General features: G+C 32.6%; 1 protein-coding gene across 3 annotated transcripts in view; it reads right to left on the bottom strand.

The window, feature by feature from the left end:
- The window catches only part of MGAT4C (MGAT4 family member C), a 440656-nt gene that overhangs the window by 223021 nt on the left and 204925 nt on the right, over positions 1-12710 (bottom strand). For 2 of the 3 annotated variants that reach the window (XM_033000009.2, XM_033000010.2), the window contains exon 2: positions 7043-7125. The gene's annotated coding sequence lies outside the window, so the exon portion shown is untranslated. The remainder of the gene's footprint in view (positions 1-7042; positions 7126-12710) is intronic. The other variant, XM_033000011.2, reaches the window with a different exon arrangement.

Genomic DNA, 12710 nt, shown 5'->3' with positions numbered 1-12710 from the left:
ACTAAGTATTTCCAAAGGATGAATATGTGGAGCCAAAAGGAAAAGGAACATAAACTTCCTTAACTTCCTTTTCTCCTTTCTCCTTTTTTTTTTTTTTTTTTTTTTTTTTTAAGTTGTAATGTGAAGTTAAACATTTAGGGTGAAATTCAGAAACCATGGGAATAAAAGCAAATTTCCCACAGACTTCAAGAGAGCTTAATTGTTCCCCATACTTTACATTATGACTAGCAAATCTACTTCAAAAATTACTAAAATGGAATAAACAACTGTGCTCCTCCTGTGAAATATTAAAAGAGCTTTTTTCAAATGTTCAATGATTTATGAGGGAATTGATGTTATCTGGCCTCCTACAGAGAAGACTTCATTGGAAAACCAAAAAAAAAAAAAAAACAATTCCACCACTACTACTTATGTTGAGACTACTAAAAATATCATCCTTAAAAATAAAACAATTAAACTATGTATCCTGTTTATGAACCTGCATTCTATAATATGAATTTAAAAAGGAACATGTTAGAGGTATGGTGGCAGAAACACAAATGAAATTTTATTCAGAAATAGCATTACAACAGACTCTCACAACATCATTTTTACTTACAGAAATCAGGACTGTTGTCTTGAAAATCATTGCCTAATAAAAGTTGCACACTGCATAAGTGTAACAACATTTATTCTAAGTGAAATAAGTCATCTGACTGACATTGCCCAAAATAATTTGGTTTCCTGTTTTTCTTATTCAGTCATAATAATTTCAGACAAACTGCTGAAACGCTTGAAAAGGAGTTTAAATCATTGAAAATAGATGTTATTTAACATACAGGGTTTTTCACACTAGGCTGATTCATGTTTTCTATTTATTAAGAAAAATAAGAATTTATAAGGAAATAAAATTTTCCAGTGTCTGTAAGCTTAATAAAAAAGTATTGTCACCTTTTAAAATATTTGATATACAAATGTAGTAAATTTAAAGAGCATATTAAAACCAGATTTTTTGCAGATTTATTACTTTGTTCATTTTCTACTCAGAGATGGAAAGAGGAGTGTAATGAGGGGGTTAAAACAGAAAGCCAACAGATTCACAGTTATTTTCTCCAAACATCACAACTATGGAGGCTCATTGCTGAGAAATTAACTTGTACATTCTCAGTTGTACAGAGACTTTTCAAGTACTTCTGGTGCTCAAAAGCCAGCCCTACAGTTCTGTTTTCAAACTACTTTTATATGAGTTCTGGGCTAGTGTTAGATCTGTAAAGTTTAATTTTATCAAAACATGTGATTTAACAAATTTTGTGCATGTTCAAAAAATCTCGTCTTCCATCTTCCTTTCTAATAAGAATATGAAAATTTCCTCAAGTGGAAAAATGTGACAGTAGTGAACTTCTGCCCCTATTTAATACTGCACTACTGAGGGATATTAAATTTCAGTTTGGTTTACTACAGTTTACTACAGTCTTAATTCAGTTCATCTGGACTCTGAGATGCAACCAGTGCCTCAGACAAGACTTGGATTTTTGATATAAGAGAAGATTTCTGGGGTTCAGTTTGCATAGAGCAACAATAGAATGCAGTTCTTTTTACAGAGGCACATAGTTGAAGATCACTTAAATGATTCAGTAATTTACCAATATGTTATAGAATAGTTATATATACCACAGTTTATAATATTTTTACAATATAATCTTCAAAATATTAAAAAGAGATGTTAACTACACTGCAATAGAAAATAAATATGTTATCTCAGAGATAGCCACAGAATAAATAGTCACTAAATGATGTATTTTTAAGACAACTGCATGGCCGTATGTCATACAAAAGATAGTACCAAATTGAGATATATATACATTATTAAACATAATTCTGGCATTCACAGTAGCCTATTAGACTTGGATACTTTTCTTCTGGATCTGTGTTCCCTGCTAAGAGTCAGGAAATGTAACTTTTGTGCTTTTATTTTGTATTTTTATTATCTGTCTTCAATGCATCCATGGCCTGTCAGCTAGTGATATGGGTTGTACTGCGCTGTTTGCATTAAGAATATCTATAGTAGCCAATAATTAATGAGTTCAGACACAAGCATTTTCTGCAGTTTTCACTTTAGGCCCAGACTCTGCAATTTTCTGCCAAGTTTCAGGAAGCTTACAAAAAAAAAAAAAAAAAAAAAAAAATCAATGTGCTCTCAGATGCTGAATACAGTAATCCTTATTTAGGCAGATACATAGAATAAGATGTTCAACAATGGTCTACAATATCCAGCTTTTATATACTGGAGTCATGATTTACACACACATGATAACGCAATATGCAAACATTGGTTACATGCAAAATTCTTCAGAGAATTCTCAAACTGACATATAGTTTGCACAACACATTTTTGTCTGTATAAATCCTTATTTTCAGATCAAAGGGAAGGGAGAAAATTTTTCTAATCTCCTTTTATTGCCATGGCAAAGGTCTGGTCTTCAAGGCCTTGTATAAAGCTGAACTAGTCAATTTGTAATTAAATCTTATAGGATACAACAGTGATACTAGTTACAGAAAAGACATTTTATGGTCAGCAATCTTATTTGCAACTAACAGGATAATATGAAAGACACAGTTCACAGAAGCTTTATGTCTGTTATTTTATGCTGGAATAATGCCATACAAACCAATTAGCCAGTATAGTAGTGTCACTGTGTATTTAAAGAAAAAACTGGATCTAGCAAAATGTCTCTGCCTTTCTCATATTTATAATGTCCTGTGTATTACTGGAACAGTAGTTTTACATCTGAAGGGTCATTCTTTCATAGTGTTAATCAATAAATCTCATAAAGCATTTAGCCTATATATAATTAATGTAGAATAGTATAACTCCCATTCCATAAATAAGATTTTTCTTGCAATTACAAACAATGGCCACAGTTCCAGAACAGTCAAAATTTAATAAAAACTATTAAAATTATGATTAAAGGAAGAAAAAAAAAAAAAAAAAAAACAAACAAAAAACCCCGACTCATAGCAGCATAACAGCTTCAGTTAATGTATCTATTAAAGTAAATGGGATGAGAGACTGTTATGCTTCTGACAGACTGCTGAATTAAGTCAACAACTCATTGACCACATCATGAAGGTTTTTCACATCCATGAGTGCTGATAAGAATGGCCGTTTTCTTTTGTCTCTTTGTTTCAAACAAAACTGATTCAGGAATATCACAGAAAAAGGAGTGGAAATGGGACAAGAAGATTGAAGGACTAATGAAAGATTTGAAGTGGGCTAAATTTACTACCTTAAGCACAGAGTTCTGATTTCCAGAAAACCTCTTTCAACAGATTCTTGTAGATTTCAGGATAATTGTGGTCTATATAAAGTTTTACAGAGGAGTGGTGAATGTTTGTAAAGCAGACCTAGTATTTAAATCAGTGACTAAGGATGCCACTGGATTCTCAGAAAGCCACAGATTTTTGCAAGTTCTACTAAAATGAAATGAAAATATTCAGTTATATTTTTACAATGGCAACTGAATTTCACGAGATTATAAAACTAGGAAAACAAAACTTGTAGAAAAAACTTATGTGCCAAAGCTTTAACCTATGACTACATAACATTTCTAGGAAAACGCAAAGATCTTTGTATTGTTACATCCCCACAAGTAACCTCAGTATGTGGAAATATGAATGGAAAAAAATATTTCATCACAGATCCCAGCTACTAATTCCTCCCTTTCTAGTCAGTCTGGAGGACAGTATCAGTCTAAATCTGTAACTAAAGCTCATTTGGATATTCAGATTACATCTCATTTCTCCTATCACGACAAGGGAATTCATGCTTCTATCAAAATATTAGTGTATTTACATGACAATTTCTAATTATATTCTGCTATGATAGAGCAGTCACACTTTTTTCCCCTTTTAAATATTCAATATTGTTTTAATCAGATGACCATTTCAGGTTCACAATTAAGCAAAACTATATCTTTTATATGTTTAGAAAAGATAGCCAGGTATATTAGAGAATAATAAAGAAGCTTTACTGCAGGATACATAGGGCTTGTTACCAGAGACCAACAAAACAAAAGCACTTCAGGAATGAAAAATTTGAAATGTTTTTTTAAATATGGGACTATGGGGGAGAAATTCTATTTCATTCAGCAGGAAGTTTATATGTTCAGGTCTTTCTTTCCTTTAAAGAAAAATTAAGATATCAAGCTTAAAGAAAGAAACAAAAAGGAAATATTGCTGTGGAATTACCAGATAGCCCATCTTCTTTCCAATAGTTTATGGACCGCAAGAAGAAAATTGAAATCAATCAATGAAACATGAATTTCTATAACTAGGTCTCAAAATTGTAATTTCCTAGACTACTACTCATGTTCTAAAGAGCTAAGAAAATTATGCACATTTTTTTCCTTAAGTAGTAATATAGTTATAACAGATTAACTTTCTTTGTCTTGTGCTTATTTTTCTTTCTCTTTGCATGCATTGCCTATAAATAAACATAGCTGGGATAAGAAAGTTTAACTAAGAATATTTTAAAAAAATAATGAATGAATGACACAAGCACTGAAATAACATCTATGGCACTTAGGTGACACTTCCCAGATTAAAAAATTACATGAAAATGTTAGTCAAAAATATTTTAATCTAAAGAGGAAAAATATTGTTTGAATTACAGGTTTTTTAGTATTCAATAAGTTTAACATCTTTAACATTGCATGCTCAAAAGTCAACTCAGAATATTTTCCATTTCTAAAGAAGGAAAAATGTTGGGTTTTCATATGATGCCATTTCCTGTTCAGTGTTTGAAACTCATGGTTGACTTGAAATAGTGTTTAACTAGATATAAGATTAAGTTCTGTGTTTTTGAAAAAGAAAAACTATGAATTAAGAATTTAAGAAGAATTTTAAGAATAATTATGTCTCTATGTTTTTAAATATATGTACCATTTTGGTGTTTGTCACCACTGCTTATTAGATATACACACAAGGTTGAAGTCCATTGTTGAATTTACAGATTAGAAGGTGTGGATGATTTTTTATTTAAATATTGTGAATTCTTCATGATTGATCTAATAAACTGTCTTTCATAAAGCCTTAATAATTACTAATATCATAAAAATATATTTTAGCAGTGGCAATGAGGGCAAGGAGAGACAGGAATAATTCTTAATCCATGCAATGTAAAGTTTTCCATTTGGTCTACAATAAACTGTTCTTGTAAAGTGGAAAAAAAAGTAATTGCATTTGGTTTACGTTTCATCTCAGTATAGAATGTTCACTTTTCAACTGGAAATAATTAATTGATTTCTGGACACATTTTGCAACAATAAAAACTGAGAATAAAAAAAAAATATTATACCAGAAATATTGTTTTTATATTGTAGTTTACATGTCCTTTATTGCATTAATTTAATATCACAAGTGGGAAATGGCAGCAATATGTACTAAACCATCTTTCTAATACCCACACAAGGAGAAAGAAATTAATTTGCAACAAAAATATAGTTTGAGTTAATGTGCCCTTTATCTATTGCAAACATGCTGATGACTTTTAGAAAAATTACAAGATTATTTACTTTCATGATTAGGAATTCAGAAAAATTTGAAGACAATCTTAGGCTTGAATAAACATCCACAAAAATAAGCCTGAGACTTATCTCTGTTGTCCAACAGCACTCTTCCTTGACACACAAAAGAGGATCTCATGACAAGCCAAGAAATTTAATCTATCTTTAGTATATAGTAATTACAACAAAAATCTTTACTAGCAGAAATTGAAAGACTCATTATGACTCTTGACATAACAATCAGTGGCCATGCATTTGGTTTTATAGAAGCTACACATAAACTCTCCACAGAATTATAGTTATCTACATTATATTAAATAATAATCAGCTTTACCAGAGGGGGAGGTTCTAGCATAAAATCTCTCGTTAGATGGCGATTTCAGCTGCCAAGATCTTGACAGAAACAGCCTGTATGAATCAAGCATGTTCCATCCAGTAGCATGGTTCTGACGACCCCTGAATGTGACCTGCTCCCAGTGGAAAGCAATTTAATGCTCTACTGCACATAGAACAGTATATATGAATACAAAAACCCCAGATAAATTACTGACAGGTACATCTGAATAAGACTGCTTTTTAGCCACTTATCTGTAGCCAGGCAAGCTTGTTTCACCTCAGTTTAAAAGATAAAGACACATGGCAGGCTGCCTCTGCAAGTTCTCATTAGGCAAACAGCCTCCATTGTCCATTAGTGGAAAAGTCTCCCTATTATTTAAGGAAATGTGACAGCAATGGAGGTGAAGTGAAAACTATCTGATGGCAGGAAATTCATCAGCGCATTACAAAGCTTTTTACCTTCTACAACTTTCACCAGCCTCTTTCTCTTTCCACTTTTTTGCCTGACAGCTCAAATGCCCTGGGGTTGTAGCCATGGCAAAGGTCAAGAACATAACAGCAGGGATATAAAATGAGGCTGTTTCAGGGGAAGAAGCTGCCAAACACAGAGAAGTTTACTGAGCACTAGACAATGAGATGAGAGCCCACACCTCAGCAAATTTATATTAGTAGCTGTCACTGCTTTAGAAAAAACGATCAAGAAACTTAAAAAATATTTAGAACTTTTACATACTCTCTGAAAACTAATAAAATTAAGAAATATTAAAATATCTGTTACAATATAAATATTAAACAGTTTCATTTATGTTGGGAACAATTATAAATGTGCATAACTAATAAGTAGCCTGCTTTAAAAAACAAACATATCAATCTCAAACTGCTAATTTAAAATACTCATAAAATAATATATGGCTTATATCAGGCTTGTTTAGTGCATGCACAAATGTGTGTTTTACTAAAGACTAAATCCCTTTGATATGATGATCAACTGAAAATAAACAGAAAATGCACTGTCTTCTTGCTTCCTTTAACAAAGACAAGGTTTGCAATGCTACAAATGTCAAGATGAAAGCCAAGAGTTTTGCTTATATTAATTTAATCCTAGAAATTTATGGCTTTAAGTTTTCACAATAAGGGGTAGCAATAAGGTGAAGTTGAATTACCTTTCACAATGTCCAGCAGTACTCTTATCAGGTCAAAGAACAGGTTCAGTATCTGATTACAAAATCCACAATGCAAATTCCTGCTAAAACAAGACAAAGACAGGATCTTAGTTTCTTATTCTGTCAAAATGTTAATCTTTACACATATACATATTCAGTATGTGCAAGAAATAGTTTTAAAACTGTGAGATGGCTTCTGAATACTTATCTGTTCAGATATAATTTTGACAATAAGCAAAAGACTGTCTATTGTCAACATCTGGCCATTATTAGGATGCACACATCATATAAAAAAATATTCTAAAGCGAGTCACCCAGTAAATATTGTTAGGCTCAAACATCAGTGGTTTTAGATAGATATATAATCGCATCAAAACTTTGCATTCTCCAGATTCTATATTAATATACATGACTCAGACAAGAATAGTTGTGGTGGATTGACCTTGGTGGGATAAATAGTTTTTATTTTTAACTGTTTGTATATGACTAATTTTTCCATCTAGTCCCCACCCATGCAGATACCAATGCAATATGTTGCTGGATATGATAAATAACGTCATGTTTAAAGACCTGGGATTATTTTTTCTGATCTTCATATTTAGATTTCATATATGTATTCAATATTGTGTTAGAAGTTTAAAGTGGGAAGCTTGGATGAAAAATGACGGGTTATGTTACATCTGGTAGTTAAGGAGAGCGTCCAAGGAAGTATGTGTTATCATTCTATCTTTATCCATTTCACATTAAGAACATAATAATAATAGCAAACATTGAATATTGGGGTTTTTTTTAGGTTTGAAATATTGTCTTAATTTATTTCAGGCAAAATAGCTAATTATGAAGAAAGAAACTGAATTAATTTATCTCAAAATTAATTAGCAAACATTGATTTCTATTGTATTATCTGCCAAACCGTTTATAATTCGTTACTTGAATTTTATGTCTATATACTTCAACTTCTATATAATCTAAGTGGAACTTTTGAAAAAGCTATAAAGGATAAGAAATAATTTAACCAAAATGACCATTACTGTTAACAAATGCTGAAATAATGCTTATGAACAAATGGAGTACCTTAGACTCTACAATCAGTGATAGCACTATGCAGATTGAATAGACCTATCTAGTTCTAAAACTCCTTTTTGCAAATGCACATTGCTTTCAGTGCCTTTATCTCATCTGCAACATCTTAAGAGATATTTTTTTTCTTCTTTTACTTTTATGTGGAACTGATACTTTATAAGAGATATACTTGAATTAAACAATCTTGTATACTTAGAGGTTCTTAGAAATGTACTTCAGAAATTTTGATATTCTAAAACTAAAACATTCATAATGAAACTTATTTACTCTTGAGTTTCATGAATGTATTTTGACAGTGCACATTTTAGGTTAAGAGTAGACTAAAATATGTTTAAAGAAAGATAGATAATAAGTGCATATAGTTGTTTGTGTTTGTACCTATACATGTATACACAGATATATATCCCTTTAGAAGAGCATACTTCTCCCAATTTGCCACGTAACACACCTTCTCCCCTTTTATAGAAAAGATCCATTGTACTATGCTAAGAAATAGTTTGGGAGCATTCCACACTAATAAAAGTAGGAATTTTTCCTGCAGAAAATATTTATTTTATATGTAACTGTATCTATGTCGAGCTCTACCTCTATTTTTCTATCAGTATTGGCCATAAGAACCCAGATATAAAATTAGTGAAAGCTTTTTAAATGTGCTTATAAATATTTTAATGATAGTCTTTTTTTTTTTCATTTGCCAATAACTCGACACTTTTCATGTTTAGTACTATTATTTAGCTCATTTGTGTCTCAATGTAAATCAATTAATGTCTTTGAATAGGTGATGCACAGTTTTAGCTGATACTCTATGATAAACATTTTCCTAGGTTGTAGAACATAGACAAGAGATATGCAACTGTGATTACTGGATGAAAAATCAACTTCTCATTTAACTGGTTCAGGAATCAATGCACAACTGATTTATAGCAAGACTCCCAGCTTTGCTATAGACCTTGATAGAGAAAGATAAAATGAATGCTTAGAAACATGAACTGGAACTTTTCCAATTAAATTCAGTGTGTTTATGACACATACAGTTTACAGTCAAGAAAGCCCTTATTAGAATGAATTCTCAGCTGCATGGCTCCTGAGGCAAGCTAAGTTGCCTCCACACAAGTGTCTATGACAGGAGGGTCCTCAGCTCCTCTCATTCTCAAGCTTATCCCCAAATAAAATGTAAAAAAATTAGTTACTGCCAAAGGTCATAATAAAAACATAACACACTCAGCTAGACTTCTAAAAATAGAATTACATTTTGATAATAAGCATGTAAGTCACCCTTCTCCATTAGGACTGCCTGCTGTGAGACAGTTTATCTTGTGACCAAAAGCCACAATTATACCTGGCCCATTCAGCTTCATCTACTCAGAACAGCAGAGGTATTCAATCTGCTTCAGTGCATACCATAGCCCAACATTGAAAAGTTAGGCAAAATGCTTTAAAAAAGATGTCTTTAGAAGACTGGATGTGCAAAATATAAACACATTTTAGAATTTCTGTGTATATTACTGGTTCAGTAAAAATATTCAGGATTGAGTATTATAGGCACTTAGAGACCCATGTTACAATGATTACATAAATTATATCCAATACAGTCTTATGGCACAACAATTATCTGGGGATTTGACCTTGGATGGCTGTCAGATGACCACCCAGCTTCTCTCTCTCTCCCCTTCCTCAACAGAACAGGGGGAGAAAATAAGATAAAAAAGATCATGGGTCAAGGTAAAAGTAGGAAACTCACTCATCCATTACCACAATGGGCAAAACAGACTTAACTTGGGGAAAATTAATTTGGTGTATTGTAGATTAAAAATAGAGGGTGAGAAAAAACAGCAAAACCTAAAATACCTTCCCCCTGCATTCCCCTTTTTCCCAGGCTCAAATTCACTCCATCATTCCCAACTCCTCTACTCACCCCACATCCCCAGGCGGTGCAGGGGGAAGGGGATCAGTCCACAACAACTCCTCTCTGCTGCTCCATCATCCTCACACTGTTCCTCTGAGTCAGTATGGGGCTGCAGTGTGGTTATCTGCTCCACCATGGCCGTCTCGCATGGGCTGCCAGGGAATCTCAGCTTTGGCGCCTGGGACACCTCCACCCCCTTCTTCTCTCTCGCTGTTTGCAGGGCTGTTTCTCACACTCTTTTTTTTTTTTTTTTTTTTTTTTCCTCCCATGCCACTCTCTATGTGACAATTTGCGCTTTCTTAAATGTATTTTTCCCAGCCGTGCCCTGCGGTGGGTGGGTTGGAGCCGGCTGGAACCGGCCGTGCCCGGCGCGGGGCAGCCCCGGCCTCCCCTCACAGAGGCCCCCGCGGCCCCGCTGCCAGCGCCTGGGCACCGGCACCTCATACAAGTTATAGCAAGGTCTGTTCAGCCATATAAGCCTGCCCTTAAAATACTGTCTTTCTTATTTAACTCACATCACCAGATATAGATCCCACGCAGAGGAAAACTATTAATTGAAGTGGAAATTAAGATCAGATTTAAGAAATTTGCATTACTGTATTGTATAAAGGAAATGTAAGTAATTTTCCCTTTTTGTCTAAAGAACTTTTTATAAAAATTTGGACTCTTTTATCATCTCTTTGCTGAATAAATAATTTCTTCTGCTTTTATAATTTCTCTCCAATTTTATATACTAAATTTCCAGATTTTCCTTTACAGCTGATCTTCTGATTTCACATATTTAATTGAAATAGAAGCATACAGGATATAAGTGGGTAATAATAAGCATTAAATAACCTCAGACATTAGTAACAGGCATGGTATCTCTCATCTGAGGCTGCCAGAAGTATCTTATTTTAACTTGTAAGCTAAGAAAACATTTTTGAACAAAAATGCTGAGGTCACCATAAAGATAATTCTAGTTTCAAAAGCATGTCTTCTCCTTTAAAGTCAAAATTTCATTGAATTTCCACAGAATTCTCCCTCCATGTTACCCTCAACTCCATATTCAACCGAGTTTTCTGTTTTGCCAACTCGGTTTCTATCCGCTTCAGTTAATTGTTCATGCTTACCTCCAGCATGAATGCAAAGAGAACTGGACTCTTCACATCTTGAAGACAACCCTTTCTGATATCTTACATTAGTGCTACAATTAAATATCTTTTTCAATATATTTACCCAAATAAAAAATAAAATAAAAATGTAACAAACCCCCTGCAAACTTCACCATTAGTCCCAGTGAAGGGAAAACATTCCTAAAACTGTAGAACTAAGAATGTACATCTTAATTTACTACTTGAGCACTGCACAGTAAAGGATTTCCAATTTATATAGAAGTGTCATTGCAAGGAAAGAAAGTGATTTTTTTTTTAATTTAAGAAAGTATAGTAGGTAGTATTTACAATATTATGCTTTTGTGATTAATACTGAAAGCATGACTAATTGTAGTATGTACAATAGAAAATGATTAATGCATACTTAAAATTCAGTTGGGAAATATTATTTAGATCAAAATTAAGAATCAACTAATAAATCATCATTGAAGTGACAACAAAAAATAAGATATACTGAGATAATTTTTCAGGATATAAAAAGTGTTTTTAACATGTCTGACAGGATGAAACCAAAATCATCATAAGCCTCAGAATTGTCTAAAAAGCTATTTTTTTTTGTGGTGAAACTTTTACCTTATTTGAAGAAGCTTTAGTAAAATTTGTGGAATAAATTAAAGATGACAGAATCATAAAATAAATAGGTTCTAGCAGTTTTGTTAGATGATCTGCAATATTTTGTAATTGTCAAATATTTAACTATATTTGTGGCAATGACATCAATCATAAAGGTTCAGTCTGATATTTTTTCAAATGCATAGTACCTGTAATCACAGTTACTTTCCATTTTCTGCTATTAAAAATTAATTTTGGATTAGGGTTGTATGAAACATGTATAACAATATATAAACCAAGATGAAATCCAGCTGATGAATTTAAGGTGTTGCAGAAAGTCACACAACCCTCTGTTTAATAAACCAAATAAAACCCTAAACCAAACAAAACCCTAAATTATATTTCTGAGATTGAAAGGAAGGAAACTAGACTGTGTAGTTGAAAATGGATTAAAAACGACATTCAGTAAGAAGTACTTTATCTGTGGAAAAAAGCCAATGGGCTGGATTAATTTTTTTCATATATGAGGAGGTAACAAGAACATCATGTTGAGTAACTGATAGTTTGTTGAAAATTCACCTGCATGAGCTAATAATCCATGGATGCATGTCACTGTCACTATCAGTGATAGGTGAAAACATTTGTTATGGTGCGTACTGTATCCATTTACAAGAAGGAGTTATCTCATGAAATTGCTTTTAATATCAAATAAATGGCTGTTCATATTTCAATTGCAAAGGTCTGACTCTTATGGACAAACATTTTAGAAGCCTGTGATAAAAGACCAAACTTAAGCTTTATGATGATGTTATTCAGTGTCTCGGGGACCAAAAATAATAACAAAATTTTTTGTGCATATGTATATGATAAAAACATTACTGTGACCTCTATCTTTAATTCAAGACAACCTTGTGAGTATCTTATAAAATCCTGAAAGTGCTAAAAGAAGTGAGAAAGAGGTCTGGAAGGTGTG

This window comes from Tyto alba, unplaced genomic scaffold, assembly GCF_018691265.1.
Source record: "Tyto alba isolate M040663 unplaced genomic scaffold, T.alba_DEE_v4.0 Super-Scaffold_2, whole genome shotgun sequence".
NCBI classification, from domain to species: domain Eukaryota; kingdom Metazoa; phylum Chordata; class Aves; order Strigiformes; family Tytonidae; genus Tyto; species Tyto alba.
This window is presented reverse-complemented; position numbering and strand designations above follow the sequence as displayed.